The 20,757-nt window shown below is 35.3% G+C and overlaps 2 long non-coding RNA genes across 2 annotated transcripts in view; one reads left to right on the top strand and one right to left on the bottom strand.

Annotated features, from left to right (window-relative positions):
* LOC125923686 (uncharacterized) overlaps window positions 1-17,198 on the bottom strand; it is a 51,487-nt gene extending 34,289 nt beyond the window's left edge. Inside the window, exon 1 of the long non-coding RNA XR_007458135.1 lies at window positions 16,950-17,198. This is a non-coding gene — a long non-coding RNA (uncharacterized LOC125923686). The remainder of the gene's footprint in view (window positions 1-16,949) is intronic.
* The window catches only part of LOC125923685 (uncharacterized), a 175,985-nt gene that overhangs the window by 56,562 nt on the left and 98,666 nt on the right, over window positions 1-20,757 (top strand). The gene's annotated exons all lie outside the window — the stretch shown is intronic.

The following is a 20,757-nucleotide window of genomic DNA, read 5'->3' as shown; positions in this document are numbered from 1 at the left end:
AGATAAACTTACAAACCTAGACTATTTTAATTTAAATTAAAGTTAAATAAAATAAAAAATTCAGTCACAGGAGTCACATTTCAATGGTTCAATAGTCACAAGTGACTATTAGCTACTGATGGACAGTGCAGACAGAAAATATTTCAATTACCACACAAAGTTCAACTGGACAAGCTTAAAAAGAACATGCAAAAACCTTTTGATTTTTACTATTTAATTTAGTCAAAGACCGATTTTAGAATGAACATGAAAACACGGGCCTCACCTCTTTGCCTCCTAGAGTATACTTACAATTTTATTTTGCTCTTCTGTTTGGAATTCTGTATGCTTTTGGACAAAACTACCATTTCATTAAATGTATATAAGCATCATGGTAAATAAATGTAGATTGATGTGAGTGAATTTGAAGCAATGTTAACTCACGATGTTTTACATAATTTGCTTTCTAAGCCAGGTAATGTTTTTGTTTGTTTTTTCTCCCACATTTGGTACAAGAATTATTTTCAGTAAGAGCTCAGTCAAAGCATTATATTTGAACCCATCCCCCACCCCCAAAATAAAACCCAAAAAACAAAAAAACAACTTTGACCAAAATCTGAAGTGGTGACATTCAGGCTTCCTTCCAAGTATGAAAATTGTTTGGAGAGCATTTTTTAGTTATAAAAAAAGTAGCTTACTATTAATTTTTTATGCTCAATAAATATTTTATTTTTGAAAGAATCAAACTGTATTATTTATAAAATAGAGCATGTCTGACTAAGTTGAAGAGAAAATCCTTAAGAAACCCCAAGTAGAGATACTAGACATGTTTGCAAGTGTTAAATGGACAACCCTAAATACGTGGGTGAATTCTAACACTTTCTGGGACTTACATTGCCTTTGCATTGAAGTCTAAATACCTCAGTGCTCCTCAGTCCAGTAAGTGTCTGGATTCTTCTTTGTCCAACTTTTCCACTGTTGTCTCCACACAGCCCTATAAATATACTCACTATGCATTTTTTATTATATTTCCTTTCAAATACACTCTTTTTTCACCTTTTCAATTATCTAGGTCCTACCTAAAGTTGTTTATGTTTTTCTAGTCCACCTGTGCCAGAGTGATATTTCCCTCTTTGTAATTATTATAGCACACAGTTGTTTTTAAAAATCATACCTTTCCTCCCATCACAAGCTATAATTATAGTTTGTTTCTGTTGTTTTTTATCCAACTCCTGAGATCAGAAATACTGTATAAAAATGCTTATGAGTTTACTAATGTGATGGTTTACTAACCACAATGTGCTTTTCAGACACGTTTTCAAAATTTATGTGATTCTCTAATCAAATATTATTTCCCTAGAAAACAGTAGGAACTCCTTATCAATTGGTTACTCTTTGATATGCTTTTGCTATTTCCTGCATTTTGTTTCCTTTTTTCCTCTAACTTTGTTTCATTTTCTTAATAAGACTAATATTATTTGAAGTAGGAAGCCTACTCTGGACTTCTTTTAATCTTTTGATATTTTTTGAATATAGGATAAATTGAATAAAAGAGAAATTATTTTCAAGATTCAATCTGTAACATATCTGCTAAAATCTCATAAACCAGGAGCCATCCAAACACAAGAAAACAAGAGATAGTTGTGATTTCTGAGGGTAATGTAGCCTAAATTATATCTCTACTTTTCCTAGGTACACTTAAAGGTAGTACTATCTGCTATAAGCTGCTAGCCACATGTAGCTATTTGTTTTTATATTGATTAAAATTAAATAAAATTTAAAAATTAATTCCCCAATCACACTAGATAACCTTTCACATTCTCAATAATCACCAATGTCTACTGACTACCACAGCACAACATAGAATATTTCCATCATCATAGAAAATTCTATTGGATAGCATGCTCAAGGAATGTGTTTTGCAATTCAAAGTGGTTTCCTCAATAAGGTCAGCCTTCTTAGAAACTGAAAATTAGCAGTCTGGCTTTCAAGCTGAATTTAAAATGTACTCCCTACATTTGATAGCACTATAAATATTATGATAAGAGAGTTGTTTGAGGTTATTAAGCAAAAATATCTGCTAGATACTCTTGGACATCAAAAGGTGCAATAAAAGTATATAAGCTTCTAAAAAAGTATTGATTTTTATTCTTTACTTATTGAAAAAATTTTTACCTCAGTTAAAGCTCTTTTGACTATAAGTAATAGAAAATGAATTTAAGCAGTTTAAGTAAAAGGGAAACATTTTTTAAGGGGAGTATTTTAATAATTCTGGGAAGTTTTCAGAATTCAGGGATGGTAATTCATGGCTCTTGAACTCCAGAGGAACAAGATCCACATATTTGGACCAAAGTGTTACTATGCTCTCAGCCTTTCCTTCAGTCTGTAGTGACACCCTCTCCACTCTGTGCTCCTTCATGCAAGTGCTGCCTTATTTCTGGAACCTTGCAGGGCAGTATTCTGTGCTCCACCACTTACCAGATCTAAACAACCAGCCCACAGAAACTGCTATGTTGTCTCTCCCTCACATTTTATCTCACTTCATTTTTAATATGTGTGTGTATAACTGAGATAATATAGAATTAATATATTTTGTCCTGCTTTTCTTCATAACAACTTTATTGTGTGTGTTTTCTTCATAGTACACACATTTGGATACATCATATTTAATGTATCCAGAAAGTTAAAGTATAATAATCTATTTGAAATTTATTTGACAATTCCCTGATTGGACAATGTTTTGTTAACAAACATATGTTTAGGGGAGCCTGGATGGCTCACTGTTAAGCTTCCAACTTCAGCTCATGATCTTGCAAGTCATGGGTTCAAGCCCCGGGTCAGGCTCTGTGCCAACAGCTGAGAGTCTGGAACTTGCTTTGGATTCTGTGTCTCCCTCTCTCTCTGCCCCTCCCCTGCTCATGCTCTGTCTCTGTCTCTCAAAAATAAATAAACATTAAAAAAAGTATGTTTGTTCCAAATTTTCTGTTATAAATAATGTGTATCTCTGAGCATGTACTTACCACACTGGTCATCTATATATATACAATGGTTGGTGGTGAACTTGAATATCTGACTATATGACTTGGACTAAGGACTGACTATATGACTATATGACTAAGGACTATATGACTTGGTCATCTCTATATATACAATGGTTGGTGGTGAACTTGAATATTTTTTTAAACTTAATTTTAAGTTTATGACTAAAATACCTGTTAAGGGGCGCCTGGGTGGCTCAGTCGGTTGAGCGCCGACTTCGGCTCAGGTCACGATCTCGCGGTCTGTGAGTTCGAGCCCCGCATCGGGCCCCTGTGCTGACAGCTCAGAGCCCGGAGCCTGTTTCGGATTCTGTGTCTCCCTCTCTCTGACCCTCCCCCATTCATGCTCTGTCTCTCTCTATCTCAAAAATAAATAAACGTTAAAAAAAAATTAAAAAAAAATAAAATAAAATACCTGTTAAAAAGACATAATTACTTTAGAGACCAGTTTAAACTACATATATTTGACCTAATAGGACATTATGATAATAAGGAAAAGATATAGTTACCATAACTTTATTATCTGATAACTATATTATTGAGTTTATTTTGCAATTTATGCCTAGGGATTTTTCATTTTGCTGATACTACTCAAATATCAATTGTACTCAGAAAATGCATATATCCTTTCATTGGAGTTTTTGATATTATAAATATGTTTAGTAAACATGTGGTTTGATCAGTACTGTCTATTTGTTGTAGGAATGGAGATAGAGATTCCAAATTATAGACAATGATCAGCCAAACAATGGACTTGAACTTCAATACTTAGACCATTTTCAACAACAACAACAACAAATTCATAAACATTTACCTAAAGAAATGTTGCTAAAATAGCAGAAGCTTTCTTCTTATATATAATGACAATGCATTGACTTCATGTTATGATTACTGATATGTTGGGAGAAATCAACTGTATTATGATGGAAAAATATTTTTAAAATAGAAATAAGAACTGTTGTTAAAGTGATTACTAAAATATTGACATTGATTTGACAGATTACATAAGATGCCATGTAAAATAAAATGTCATGCCATATATTTATGTATTTATATATTTTTATCTCACAGAATTTTTTTTAACATTCTAAGTTATCATGGGAGTAGCTTAAATCCTTAGAGATGTGAATTTACTTACATAAATTCCTATATCTGCCTTGAATATGAGTCCATTTTCAGCCACACTCAATTTCCCCTACACGCTTTATATAAAATATTGACCCAAGACTGAGGACCTGTAAAGCAAGAGAAGTTCATCCATAGTGTAAATTCATCCCAATGTACTACCTCTTCAACAAATGGAATCACTTTTAGTGAATATAACTATCAAAATAAACCAAGAACAGCCTTTTGGTTCCCACTCTAGGATGACAAGTTTGAAGAATAATGCATGGTTAATATTTTTTTAAGTTTATTTATTTATTTTTAGAGAGAGAGAGAGAGAGAGTGCGCACACACTAGTAGGATTGGGGCGGGGGGGAGCGGAGAGGGAGAGAGAATTCCAAGCAGGCTTTGTGCACTGTCCGCTGAGCCCGATGCAGGGCTCGAACTCATGAACTCTGAGATCATGACCTGAGCTGAAGTTGAGTCAGAATCTTAACTGACTGAGTCACCCAGGCACCTCTGCATCGTCAGTATTAATTTTACTATTCCTGTATCTCTGTTTGCGTGGGTGTGGGTGTGTGCGTAGTATGCAGTTTGAAGGAGATAGTTTTGTGCCATGCTGAGGTCTGAAAAATGGAGAGAATATTAGAAGCTGTTTCAGGGACAGAAGGGAGGAAAAAAAAAAAAAAGAATTCCAGAATTAGATGTTTGAAGACTTCGGAGATATAGCTATAGTATCTAGTGGGAAAATCCAACTAAGTTTTACTGTGTGAAGTGGAATATGGCCTTCTACATAGTTATCTACATTACATGCTAATGATTTTAGAGATTTATTATTTTCTGATATAATGATTCATAGTAAGAATAGAAGCCACCCAACAATCCCAATTACTTACACTTGAATGGATAAAACATATCTGGTCAAAGCTAAGGTTAGTAACATGGACACCATGTTTATCTCTCTCTCTCTCTCTCCATATATATATATATATATACTTATACTTTCTTTTTATATATATATATATATATATATATATACATATATATATGTATATATATATATATATAAATTTCTTTATTTTTTAATGTTTATTTTTATTTATTTTTCAGAGAGAGAGAGAGAGAGAGAGAGAGAGAGAGAGAATCCCAAGAAGGCTCCAAGCTGTCAGTATAGAGCCCAATGCCTGCCTTGAACCCATGAACTGTGAAATCATGACCTGAGATGAAATCAAGAGTTGGATGCTTAATGAAATGAGCCACCCAGGCACCCCTATATAAATTTTTTTAAATTTCCATTTCCAGCTCCTGGTTCCATGAAGTCTATCTCATTTTCTGTCCCTAGTAGCCTCTTAGACATCCTAATAAATCTTTACCATAAGTCCTTCTTGTATGAGCTAGCTAGAGTGCTTTTGTGAATTTCGCAACTTAAGAGACTTGACCAAAACATCAGTTTTCAATTAGGGGAAGACGTGAGAAAAGAACCTACATTTTCATACTCCCAGCCTGGGTTCTCTCCACGTTAACAAGCTCCTGGCTATTTTTTGCCTCTATGACACAAAACAAAGGGTGTTGTGTGACTGATCCTTAGCTTTGAAATGTTTCAGAATCAGACCACATCATAAACTTTGTAAAAATACGTTCATGAAGACATTATCAACAAAAGCCACATATAAGTTTGATTCCAGATACAATTTCATTGCCTGAAATACAGAGAAGACAGAAAAAATTATCTCCCTCAAACCAACATGCTCTTGCTAGGCTACTAAAGAGCCAACTTTGTTCACATCTTTTCAGAGCACTGCACCAGAAGATAAAATGTGATTCTTATCTGAAAAGTATTTTATGTTGCTTTAATAATAAATATTGCTGATGGCTTCTTATTTTAAAACAGAGTGGTCCTTAAGAAGGAAACATATAATTAACACAAGAAAGGAAAAGAAGAGAGTGTTGACGTGTAAGCACAGGTTATCATTGGTTACCTTTGGCTGTAGTGCTATGAACCATCTCCCCTGAACCATCTGCTCCCAGACACACATGCGTTAGGAACATAGGGTGTTTGAGCAACGAATATTTTACAAAAATATATACCATGTATTTCATCTGTACTTTAGGGAAAGGAACCTATTTTACATACACACACACACACACACACACACACACACACAGAGAAACATTTTTTAAATTTCTTGAGAGAGAGAGAGACCATGAGTGGGGGTCAGGACTGTCATACAGAGCCTGATGTGGGGCTTGATCCTACAAACCATGAGATCATGACCTGAGCTGAAATCAAGAGTTGGATGCTTAACCGACTGAGCCACACAGGCTTCAATGTCTTTTTTTTTTCCAGAACTCTCTTTGGGAAGATGGCTTTGGGGGTTATGCAAAGTAGGCCATAAATAAAAACAAAAATAAACAGAAACTTGCTATGGCAGTTGTAGCATGTTTCTTATGCAACAATAAACTCCTTACTGATGGAAATTTTCATATGCCATTCCCACTAATTCACTTTACTTATTGTGGATATTTCTGAAATATTACTCTGTTTTGACACTTAAGACACCTCTTCCAAACCTCCATTGCATTCTTGCTCTGAGCAAACTGTATTTTCTAAGAAATTGTTCTGTTAATCCTAAGAATCAATCTTTTAATGTTCCATTAACCATGCGATCTCTCAGGCAAAATAAATTCCTTCTCATATCTATCAGGTCACTGCCACCTTTTCAGTGAGCAGACCAGCATGCAAGGAGCTAGCATACATTTCCACAGGCAACTGTTCTTAGAAAAACAAACAAAACAGAACAAAAATGTGTTCCTCAATTTATGACATTTAAAAAGACAATGTCCAACAAATGATGTGATGATGATAAAAATATACTACCTGGGTGCTGGTTACCTTTTCACTTTGACCCACATTTTTAAAATCCCAGGGGATTTCAAAGAGCTTCATTAAGCCCTATGTTCTTCCCCAAAGTGACATAGGAGTGAAGGGGTCTAAAAGGCCAAAGTGTACATCTACCACTCTCATATCAGTCAGAACTATCCCAGGCTTAGCTAAAATAGTAATTTATATGAATAAATTAATAATTTATATAGGACTTTTGGATAACTTTACATCTTAAGAAAGGTTCTTTTGGTTTAAAAATTAAACTGCTAACAAATGAAAACATTGGTCAAGCAAAAGTATGGGAATGGCTCAACATGTGAATTTCTACCCATATTGATTTCTTCCTATAAGACAGATATGAATGACAGATAATAATGCTGGCAAGCATTGGCTTGTGACTAAAATTAATGGATTCAGGTTGGTAAAAAATGTATATTCTCCACAATTTTTATAAACATATTGTACCATTTTATAAGCAGCAGTCCTGATAAAAATAACATGCTACCAACATGGACCACTTGCCCTAAGCTGATGTGGCCAAGGAAAAATTCTCATGGATCATTCCTATTTTTCCCTTTCATCAAAAGTATAAATAATTAATACTATTTAAGTCAATGTGTAAACAATTTACCATTTACTTTTACTTTCCCAAAGAAAATTGGCCAGTGTAGAGATCATCTGTAAGGGAGAATGCATACTGGGTTTGACGACAATTATATTTGAAAATGGATTTTGAGTTGGGCTTTGAGCAATCATTGGAATACACTTAAGGAACTTTGTTAAGCTAGTAAGATTGATTCATATAACTGAAAATTCCAGGAGTATTTAGACTTGATTGGATCCGAAGTTGGAAAGAGGTCATTTGGAATGTCTTTGCCCTTTGTGTTTGCTAAATTCTTAATCAGGTGTTCTTGTGGTGGCAAAATGGCTGTAGTAGCTTTAGGCTTACAAAGTATTTAGTGCTAACATCATATCATTCACTATGAAAAAGATTGTAATTGGGTCTGCTTGGGTACCTGTCAGAACTAGATCAATCACAGTTCTCAGGGGTATTCAACAATCTGATGAACCAGCCTTGGTCATTTACAATAATACAGATGAGGCAATATAATTCACATTTTTTATCTGGAGGGCAAGAGTGCAGCGTCCCAAAGGAAGAGAAGGGTTCTATCTTGAGAAACAGGGGGAAAGAATTCTAAATATATAAAAACAAGAGATATACCCAACAACTCAATGAAATTTCTTCAAAGCAAAACAGTAATAACATATCATTAAGTTTTTATAAAGATTTTTAAAATTAAGATGTTATAAAATTAGGTTTATCAGCTTAATCATACTTCTTCAATCCTGCCTGACTCTATTTCTTTTTCTCTTTTTCATAACAATATTGTTTGTGTTCCAAACAATAAAAGGGGAGCATAAAAGAGCTGAAAGCCAAGCATATTGAATGTATGCATTTGCCCCTTTCATGCATTTATTGGTGAGACAGAAAAAGAATAAACTGACACATTTATATTTAATGACAATGTGTGAAATGTACTATGAAAAAGCAACAGGGAAAATGATATAGGAAAGTATCCTGCCTTGTGTTTGGTGAACAGTACTAAGGGGAAATCTCTCTGGACATAAGGAGTGACAATAGGATGCCATATAGTGAAGACACCAGGTATAGATTTGTGTTTCCTTACTTCATCATATCATGTTCCTCATAGAAAATATATAACATCATGTGCACACTGAGATAAACTCAGAGGAGAGCCAACAGCCAGAGGCAGGCCTGGAGGCTGCAGACAAGGAAGGTTCCCTTGATCATCTGTAGGCCTGAAGAATCACACCAAATGAGAAGCTTAAGTGTGGATATCTCATTTGAAATGTTTGAGCAGAGAATCAGGGAATGACTTGGACTTGAGAAAGTTGCTAACTCAAGAAACTCTTTAGAAAAGAAGGGATGAAATCAAAATACAGACCACTTTTATAAGAATGAAAGAGAGGAACAGACAGAAAAAGTCATGTCTGAAGGCTTAGGGATGGAAGAATTAAGTAGTTTCCAGGTCCTCAGGAAGTTTCTACTATCTCAGGAATCTGTAGGGCAATATAACCACTACTGTTTATGATCTATCAGAAGACCTTAAAAACTGCACAGATTTCTATTGGGCACTGCAGAGCTAACATATTTAATAAATATAAAACATCTTTTTTAGAGTCTCATTTCCCTTATCACCACCAATGGGGTTCTTGAAGGGAAATACAAACACAAATGCTATTTGTCAGTTGTGATTATCTAGTTCAAAGTGGTCCTATATTTTAGTGTTTGAATAAGAGCAATTTTAGAAAATCAGTTATTTTTAACAAGGCTCACCAAATACAAGGTACTAAGGCATATTTTATCATAATAAGTTGAATGTACTAACCAATTAAATATTCTAATTAAAGGACACTGAGTACCCTTCACCATTGATCAGAAATTTCAATAGTTCCATTAACCTCTAAAACTTTATTAAATAAATTTCTACTTTCTGTAGATAAGAAAATATTTCAGGACCTTGTGATTTCTCAGTCTTTTCATTGTGAATTTAAATCACCATTATATTATATACATATGAAGTTTCACTTAACTGAATATCTTGGTTAATGAAATCACAAATAAAGGAGGATTTAATTGAAATATTTACTTTAAAATAATAAAATAATTTTTATTATATATATATATATTTTTTTCTCTAATAAACCTTTATTATAGCAAGTGGTAGCTAAAGAAACTTTTTACTTTCTTTTGAAAACTTTCACATCTAGGGGTGGCTGGGTGGTTCAGTCAGTTGAGCGTTCAACTTCATCTCAGGTCATGATCTCGGTTTGTGGGTTTGAGCCCCATCAGGCTCTGCGCTGACGGCTCAGAGCTTTGAGCCTGCTTGGGATTTTGTGTCTCCCTCTCTCTCTCTGCCCCCCCCCCCCACTCACGCTTTGTCTCTGTCTCTGAAAAAAATGAATAAAACTTAAAACAATTTTAAATGAAAAAAATGAAAACAAACACATCTAAACCAGTCTCATTTCATCTAAAGGACACTGATTATTCATTTAAAATAGTGGGTATACCCTCACCCTTTTCTAGCCACTATTCTAACCACAGTTTTAACAAAAAGTAAGTAGCTTCTTCTATCGTGAAAATTGGCAAAGAAAGATGAACAATAAACAAATAGAGAAACAAGATAATTTCAGGAGGAATTAAGGAATATGAGGATATAAAACAGACTAATATGCTAGTGAGTAATAGAGGTGGGAAGGAACCACTTAAACTGGCTGATGATATCCTTACAGAGGAAAGGAACTGACGTTAATTGCATTCTCGGGTATATCTCAGTGTGTTGGAATTTGGTTTTATTTTTTATTTAATCTCAAATGACAACAAAAATACAAAATGTACAGCCAACACACACACACACACACACACACACACACACACACTCACACACACAAATGCATTATGACTTCATTAAATACACAAATAGGCACTTTTATCTCCATGGAACTGAAGATAACTATTCTTTAATGTATTGGTTAGGTGGATAGGATAATTTGAATAAAAAGAAACTTACATGTGATTCCTGACTGACTCTTGTTACGTGCTTTTCTTTGATACTTCTGGTGTTCTTTTGTTGAAGGTGTGAAGCAAATGCTAAAAGAGTGAAATTCTTTCTCTTTCCTAACCCCAAAGACCCCCAGTGAACCCACATAAAAGATCTCACTGAGTATTGGAAAGGTCTTGTCTATAACTCAAACAGACAAACCTTCTCTGGCATCTTTGTGGAAACAGGAAGGCTACTATGTAAGACATGTCAATAAGTGCTGTACAAAACCAAGTTTCTCCATAGAAGAATCTGTAACGATGTGGTTGGTCTAGGGGGTGGAGATGGCATGATACACCATCCAGTAGCAACAAACAGAATTAGTGTAAAACCCAACATTAGGTTTAGAAAGTTGGGTTTCTGACTTCATTAAAGGACATATGCTATCATTGCTGCAATGACTTTGGTATCAAATAAACTGAGTTTTGTGAACCCAAATTGTAAATCCAGCTTTCAAGTTTCACACTCGTTGATTGTGCAGGTTGACTCCCAGATCAAATTTATTCACAGGGATCTCTCCTTTTCATAAAAGCCTTGTGGATATCTAGAAGCCTCCTTAGAATTCAGTGCTCATTTTATGGGGGGGGGGGACTAACACACTTCATTTTTTTGTCATCCTGAACTCACAATGGCTAAATAATTTATAAAGCTTATTATATAGGTAGCAAGAATTTCACCCAGTTTTAACATGACTTTATGTAACGCTAATTATTTTTTTTTTCAACATTTTTTATTTATTTTTGGGACAGAGAGAGACAGAGCATGAACGGGGGAGGGGCAGAGAGAGAGGGAGACACAGAATCAGAAACAGGCTCCAGGCTCCGAGCCATCAGCCCAGAGCCTGACGCGGGGCTCGAACTCACGGACCGCGAGATCGTGACCTGGCTGAAGTCGGACGCTTAACCGACTGCGCCACCCAGGCGCCCCCTAACGCTAATTGTTTTAATATTACAATAAAATAACTTGTTATTTTTGAAGCTGGAGATCTAATATGGTAATTTTTTTTTTTTTTTTTTTTTTTTTTGCTGCACAGCAGACTCTAGGCTCTATGAGAGTGAGTCTATATCTAAATTATCCCGAGCACCCGAACAAATGCTTGGCACAAAGTAGGCATTCACAAATATTGAATAAATAAGTGTATAAGCATCTGTATGCAAAGTTGAAATATTGCAATTTTTAAAAAGAGTCAAAAAGATTTCAAAACTTTTTGTGGGTTAATTTTTGAAGCTCACATAATTTCCATTTTTTTTCTTTTTACAGTTATAGTTGGTGCAAAATTAGATATCAGAAGTTAATAGACAGAACTGGAATGCTTCTTTCTATTTAATTCTGCATTTTCCCTCTTGCTTCAGTAAAACACACAACCCTTATGGTCCCAAATTCTCAGACACAGGTGGCATTCCTGCTGACATATCAGTAGTGGGAACAATGCATCCATCATCAGAAAATTATATCAGGCATACGCTAGAACCACTTAGCAGCTGAAGCACTGAAGGGATAGCATTAGAGAGAAAAGATAAAAGGAACTGGCAGAGAGAAAATGTGGATGCATCCCCACATTCCAAACCACCAAGGATCTCAAAAGCAGCTAGGCAAGAGCTTAATGGGGCACAGTTCAATTTTACAATTAAGAACAACTGTTTTCAAACGAGCCTTAGCATAATGATTAGACATAGTAAATAGAGAATATAAAATAGAATTGGGAAGGAATGTATTGCAAGAAGTATGTTCTGTTCTAAGCAACAAGAACATTTACCTGCCTAGAGTGAATGTTATATCAAATGCTTGTATCTAAATTATTAGAAACACTGGTATAATCGAAGACAATTTTTTCTGGACCAACATAGTATTAAAATTAATGTTTTATCCTTTGAATATAAGAAATTATGCACATCCATGAGAAATGCACATAATTTAAAAGATTTGAAAACATGAGTAACTATTGTCATACATTTCAAAGATAATCCTTGAAAGCAATTGTTATGTTTCCTCCACTTTTTTTCCACATATTTTTAAACCTAACATTTTCTTCAAAGGAAAGAGAGAATCATCTATTCAGTCTTTGGAGATATCACCCAATGCTACTTCTGCCACGACTACTATTACTAATAGTAACTGCAAATATATTTAGCTCAATCCTAACCACTTTACACCATTAAAGAATCCTTATACAACCCTCTAAAGTGGTATTATCCCTCATTTTACATATGAGAATGCTGAGTTTCTAGAGTTTAAGCAACTTGCCCAAAATTATAATTGGCTGAGCTACAACCCAAAACCATTTCTGTCTAATACCATAGTACTTAACTCCAATCACTATGCCACATGTCTTCCCACATTCTTGTTGATGGAATTTAAACAGCAATTTCTTTGTTGAGGCTTTTGTAAATGGTATAGCTTTATAACTTATGACTAGTTTATCTCTTAATGACTTGAATTAGTTTGAGAATATTGCTGCAGTATTATCACACCTTAAGACATGGGAACAGTAGTACAAGAAGAGGACAATGAATCCATGAATGACAATGAATGCTTTGGGATCTAAGAACTTTTATGTAACCTTGAAGTCATCCTATACCTTTTGTCTGTCCTACATACTCCACATTCAGCAAATTTGTAGATCATCATTCTAAAAGATAACTCAAATCCACTTGATGCTCACCAGCTTCACCACTGTATCCCTAATTCAAGCTGCCACCATCTTCCTCTAACTTACTAAAATGGTATCTCAACATGCCTCTCTTTTTCTCATGCTTGCCCCCTTCCATCTTCAACCCAAACACCTCATCCACACAGCAGCCATAATGTTTTGTTTCAAACATGACTCTTGTTATCCTTAATATATTCACTATTTTATCAATCCCCATCTTTGAAACAAATCTGCCTTCATATCTGCTGTACCCTCCACACCACTTTGGGCTCTAACATCCCACACTTGACTATTGCTACATATGGAAACTCCCTTCATCCTTCTGGGATTTTCACCATGTATCAATTCCTGAATACCACACCACCCATGTGGATATACTGGTTGCACGGTAATATCCCAAGTTATTACATATTCCTATGGGGATATTCTGTTGTTTAAGCTTTTAGACCTGACTGATCCACCTTGGCCTACCCTCCAAGTGTGTATGCTTACCTTATTCTGCCCCCTATAATGGCTCTAGGCCTGAAATGTTTGGGAAAGGAAGAAGAGGAAGAGGGAGAGCTTTAGATAGCAACTTGAATAAAGGACAACACTTTTTCTTGGACCTACAAGGTCCTCCTTACACCAGAAAGTATCTAACTTCTAATATCATCTCTTACCTTTTCCTCTTACTCTGGCCTTGAAGCACTTGTTTCATGAACACACCAAGCACAAATCTGCCTAAAATCTTTGCAGTTGTTATTTTCTTGACCTGGAACATACATCCTCCAAGATTCCTTTAGGCCCACCCTCACCCCTCACCAGACCCAGCCATTCTCATCTGCCTGCCTTGACTTATTTGAATTGTTGTACTTTTTACTCCATTATATCATGTTATTTTATATTATGTTATAGTCTACTTCCTTGAAGTTGAATGTCACAGAGATTGTGTATGTTTTATTCAGTGCTGTATTCTCATTACCTAGAAGAGGTTTGATACAAAATGTATAGTTTCTCAATATGTTGTTTAGGTAAATAGGAGATATTTGGGACTTCAGACCCTGACTCTGCCCGCCAAAGAATTTTCATCTTTGAACTGTTGTCTTGTGCCTTTGTTTATCCATCTCACTGAGTATTAATTTACAGCTGCTAGTTCTTCCATGTTCTGCCATTATGTCTGTGTCTGCTCAGGCCTGTTTGGTACACTGGGGTTACTGGACTTCATACTAGATTCTGGTAGGACCTGTGTAGTCTATCCTTGGATAGCCCAATCTCATTTATTTTTATCCCCACAGAGATAATAAATTCATCCACCTAAGCTGGCCTAGAACACTTATTGCCAAATCATTGCCATGAATGTTTTCTTTCATTATCTTTCCAATAGTCCATTCACTGATTTCAAAATTTTTGTTTAGAAATTTTCCTTTTTCTCATTTATGCATCCATTAAAGCATTTGCCAGAAACGTACTTACATATGGAAAATCTTAGATTAAGCGTGTCTTCATTCTCCTCTGTGTCACTTTGGACACAGATTAATGCCAAAATGATGAGTTAGCATTACTAAAACCTTATTAACTGTGAAAAGGAAATGCTTCCTTCCTACTTGTGATGCCTTTCCTTGCACAGGGGCATCCACTAGTGCAGCTAAAGGCCTCCGTCCACCCTTTGCTCTTTCTTTCCAAGAGGAAGTGGCTGATTACATGAGTGGTGAATTTGGGGAAGGTAAACCAGTCATAGCTCAGAACTATGCTTCTTCTTTTTGGGATCTCTTAATCTGCCCGCTCCCCACCCCACCCCACCCCCACCATGGAAGGAAAGTTCTCCCAAATTCAGGTTTGCCACCTCTTAGGTAGGTAAGTTTGCCTAATTCTAAGAATCGGTGTTAGGCAGACTAGTCCTACTAATTGATAAAAGGAACTGATATTTTGTCCCTTTTACTTAGTTCCTTGATATATCTCATTTCACTTATTGTATTATTTTTTATTATTATTTCTTTTTAGACAGAAAGCACAAGTAGGGGAGAGGAGCAAAGAGAGGGAGAGAGAGAATCTTAAGCAGGCTCCATGCTCAGTGCAGAGCCCAACATGGGGTTTGATTCCCTGACCCTAGGATCAAGACCTGAGTGGAACTCAAGTCGGTGCTCAACCAACTGAGCTATCCAGGTTCCCTATCTCATATCATTTAGATCCCAGAGCTGGGATTCCAGCATTGATAAACTTTTAAAAACTTTTCTTGTTCTAGTAGTATTTTCCCTCATTTTTATTTTTAATCAACAAGTGCAAGTTAGGTGATATGTTCAGAGTATAAATTGGCTTAAACTTGGAAAGACTCCTATTTCCAAAATAAGGAAACTTAGTCATTTCTTGGTGTGTGCATTTGCAACCATGGTGTTTTGGCAAGATAATGTATTTATATGTTAGTTCATATTTTGATCTCCATATTACATGGGAATTGAAGGAATGAAAACTATTTTTCCTTCCACAGCAGCACAAAGTTGACTGGGCTTTGTTTTAATGAGTATGGAAGCCCTTGCTTCAAAGAGTTATTAATGACTTTTTTTTTTCTTTTAGGATCAAAGACAAAAATTACTAGGCACTTGTTACTGAGGGACAAGAAGCTGACACTGTAAGAGGAGAAGGTATAAATGGCCAGTCTTAGAAGAGAGAAAGATTTGCTGCTGCCAGGAAGAGGATGAGGATGTAGAAATTTTATCAAATGGCATATATCTTATCCCCTTTTGAAATAGGACCATGAAATCGTACCATGGTTGCAGGGTGTCTTTAAAAATTAATCACCACAATCACATCTGGCCTGGCATTTATGAATCCACTCGGTCCACCCAACAGAGCCTCAAAGACAATAGAGGACCAGACTTCACAGCAATATAGTGGCCGCATTATATATATTATATTATAACCATTGAGCTATTGGAACTGGGGCTCTCTCTCATTCTATGAGTATCTTAGAATTCCTTGAATAGTGAAATAATATTCAGGAATGGGAGGAGCGTCACAAAAAGAACTAAGATGGAATTTCTTGTTATGCTGATTTTAAAAGGTATCTGTAAAGAAACTACTATCTTAGAACATTAGATAATAGAACATTATTATCCCAGTAAGTTTTCTCATGCTTTCTTCCCTTGTACCCACCCCCAGAGACCACTACTGTTTTAATTTTTTTTTTGTTACAATAAACCAGTTTTACTTGTTCTACAATTTAATATAAATGGAATAATATAGCACGTAAGCTTTTCTGTAAAGCTTCTTTCATTCAGAATATTGTTTTGCAATTCATTAATGTTGCTACCTGTATCAATGTTTTTAATATTTTTTTATTGCTGAGTAGTATTTCATATGAATATGCCATAGTTTATTTCTACTCTCCTATTGATGGACACCTAGGTGAATTCTAGTTTTGGACTATTACAAATAAAACTACTGTAAACATTCTGGTACATATTTATTTGGATACATAAGGGTTTTTTTGTTTTGTTTGTTTTTTGTTTTGTATTTTTTTTTAATTTTTTTTTAACGTTTATTTATTTTTGAGACAGAGAGAGACAGAGCATGAACGGGGGAGGGTCAGAGAGAGGGAGACACAGAATCTGAAGCAGGCTCCAGGCTCTGAGTCTCTGAGCTGTCAGCACAGAGCCCAACGCGGGGCTTGAACCCACGGACCACAAGATCGAGACCTGAGCCAAAGTCGGACGCTTAACTGACTGAGCCACCCAGGCGCCCCTGTTTTGTATTTTTTAGGGGTAAATATCTACAATCAGCTTTTTAGTTTTGCTTAGTCATCTGCAAAGTGTATGTTTTGTGTTATACAAAACTATTACAACATTTTTCCAAAGAGGTTGTGCCATTTTACACTCCCACCAATAGTCTATGAGAGTTCTGGTTCTGCTTGGTCCACACTTTGATCCTAATATTGATTTGTCAGTCTTTTATTTATTTATTTATTTTTTTTTCAACGTTTTTTATTTATTTTTGGGACAGAGAGAGACAGAGCATGAACGGGGGAGGGGCAGAGAGAGAGGGAGACACAGAATCGGAAACAGGCTCCAGGCTCCGAGCCATCAGCCCAGAGCCTGATGCGGGGCTCGAACTCACGGACCGCGAGATCGTGACCTGGCTGAAGTCGGACGCTTAACCGACTGCGCCACCCAGGCGCCCCGATTTGTCAGTCTTTTAAATTTTAGTCATTGTGGTGAACATTTAAAATATTTTTAAATATTATTTAATATTAAATAATAAAAACCAGTCAGTTTATGTAAAGGAAGGAAAAATATCTATTTTAAACACTAGTGTTTAAGGAATTGACTAACATAGTTAATGCAACATTAAGATTTGTTGAGTAAAGCAATTTTGTAAAAAATACCTGAAATGTTTTTATGTCTTTTTCTTTGCACTGAATTTGCTGACATAAATTGAGTGACATAGTTCTTTTATTTCTAGCCTCTAAATATTTATCTGATTCATTTTTACCACCAAATAACATTGTGTTACTTTATATTTATGTCATTCATTTCCCAGAGTATTACTCATTTTTACTTATCAAATTTGCATTTTTCAGTCATGCTTGAAATTCTCAATACTACCTTCTCCCTTTATGAATAGAGTCAATAGAGTCTTACCTCCTTTCACCCAAATATGTATCTATATGTATTCCTAATACTCAGTATGTCTCCATGCTTTCCATATGTTGTTTCCTTTAGGTAGACTGCCCTTTCTCTGGTCCATCTTATATGCATTACTCTAAGTATCCATGCACATACCTAATTTTCCATTCAAAGTAGACACAACTGAAGGAAGGAAAAATCAACCTGCAAGTCAGTTGTTTGGAACTTAAAGGTGAATACTAAAATGTCTAAGAAAAGAGGCAAATGATGTCTAGATAGAAGATTCCAGAGACTCATGTTTAAAAGGTACATGAAATCAAGAATGCCTCAATAATCTTCTAAAGTATATACAGAGAAAACTAGAAGTCTTTCTGATATCCATTACCAAACATGGCAGCCTGAGTACCTGCTATAGCCATTGCTACCAGTGTTTTCTTGCCATGTTGCATGTTGCTGTTGACTGCTGGTTTTCTACTCTGAACAGATATACATGTCTCTATAGGTGACCTCTTCCTTAAACAGGAACTGAAGTCTTTTAGAATGCCTCTCATTTAATATGTTGAAGTCAAACTTCTTACTTTCCGATCCTCTGGCCCCTTATACTGTTTTTCCATTAGAGTTTCAGTTCCAAAGAAACAAGGCCTTGTCTGTATTGTCATGGTTGTATTCAAGCAATATTTGTCTAAAATAAACAAATAGTTTTATATTGGTTGAAGTCCTTGGACGGAGTTTTAGTCTCAATGGAAGTTTTGTTTTACTCTACAAGAATCCATCTCTGAAGAACACCCTTTTTTTTTTCCTTTTAGCACTTTTCAGGTATAGGAGGTTAGTTTCACCTTTCAAACACAAAGACCTATTTACTCATTAGAGGTAGGGTGTTTTTAAATATGCGGGAATGATTACTGACACAATTGGGTGGATGTGGTTAAATTCATGAGTCTTTTCTTCTCTTGATAGAAAAAACCCACAAATATAGGGGCGCCTGGGCAGCTCAGTCAGTTGGGCATCCAACTTCGACTTTGGCTCAGGTCATGATCTCATGGTTCATGGGTTTGAGCCCCATGTCAGGCTCTGTGCTGACAGCCCAGAGCCTGGAGTCTGCTTCAGGTTCTGTGTCTCCCTCTCTCTCTGCCCTTCCCCCATTCACACTCTGTTCTTCTCTCTCTCAAAAATAAATAAACATTTTTTAAAAACTTACAAATATATAAAATTAACCTTCATTCTATTACAAAGGCATAGCAAATTTCTTCAATGTTTTAAATGGACAAATTTCTCTTTCTTCCATGCTATTCATATATATTTTTCTTTTCCCCCAGAACATACCCAATGTATCTATCTATTCCTTTAGATTTCAGTTTAAACATAATTTCTGCAAGGTGCCTTATTTGTATGCTTACATTATGTTGACTATCTTTGCTCTATTTTCTCTTTGCTGTCTGCATTTCTTACATCATAAAATGTTACTTTACTTTTACTTTTTAAAGATTGTCTTTCTTGCTAGAGCTCATGTTGATCTTAGTATCTGTTCTATTCCTAGTACTTTTCCCAGTGTCTGTCAGGAAGCAGTCCTCCATGTTTGTTGAATGAATGCATGATTGAATGCCTAATAATCCTTTAAAATATTATTATACCTCCAGAGCCCAGCAATGACAAAATAGAATAAAGAGAATCTAAGAGTAATTGGTTGAAAGAAAGAGAGAGAAAGATAGGAATAAAAAGGAGGGAAGGAGAGAGAGAGAGGAAGGAAGGAAAGAAGGAAGAAAGGGAGGAAGGAAGGAAGGAAGGAAGGAAGGGATTTTGATATAAGAAAATATCAGTGAAAATTTAGGAGTAAAACTACATTACTAGCTGCTTTCAATATCACTAACATAAAATGTACTTATTTTTATTGACCACTGGTAAAAGAAGCATGGGATGTCTGTAATTAAATACAATGTTTCTAAGTGTTCCTAGCAATGCCTGAAATATATCAAATAAAGAAAGCAATATTAGTAATAATTGAGATCATGCATTTCCTCCTGAAACAATGTGTGTGTGCATTCTATTCACAGTAAGTTGCTTTTTAATGAGCAAAACTCTCAGCTACAGGTTTTAATTTTAATTTTAATTTAATATTGAAGGAAAATTTTAATTACCAAATCATCTCGAGTATATTCAGAATATCTCAATAATTTAAGAGTGCCTTCAAATTTCATTATTGGTAAATATTTGACTACACATTAAATTTCAAAGTAAATGGCCTTGTAAATCACAGGTAACTTAAAAATATTTTTATATACAATAATGAACACTGTTGTGACTTATCTGTGTGGAAAATTTAATGAATTGAGAATGCTATATTAAAGGATATAAAGAATAAAACATTATGTCCTTATGTAAGTTTTTTAATACTGTCTTTCATTTTAATTTAAAGATCATGAAAAATGTTTTATTTTAATTGCAAACATAAGTTATTTTCAAATCAATATTAATAATGACATAACTTCAATATTTTTCTTTAGTTATGATTTATGTCAAAAATAACACTCTATATGAACCTTTTTATTAAAGAATATATTTTCAGCAATAATCATGTACATTATTGGAGAATGCATATTGTTCATGATGTTCATATGCCTAAAGATGTATGCTATAGAGGGGTGCCTGGGTGGCCCAGTTGGTTAAGTGTCAGACTTCTACCCAGGTCTTGATCCTGCACCTCATGGGTTCGAGCCCCGCATCGGGCTCTGTGCGGACATCTCAGAGCCTGGAGCCTGTTTCATTCTGTGTCTTCCTCTCTCTCTGCCCCTCCCCTGCTTTCACTCTGTCTGTCTTCCAAAAAATAAACATTAAAAAATGTTTTTGAAAAGATGTATATTATAGAAAACATAATGCCTTAATT

Source organism: Panthera uncia, chromosome B1 (assembly GCF_023721935.1).
Source record: "Panthera uncia isolate 11264 chromosome B1, Puncia_PCG_1.0, whole genome shotgun sequence".
NCBI classification, from domain to species: domain Eukaryota; kingdom Metazoa; phylum Chordata; class Mammalia; order Carnivora; family Felidae; genus Panthera; species Panthera uncia.
This window is presented reverse-complemented; position numbering and strand designations above follow the sequence as displayed.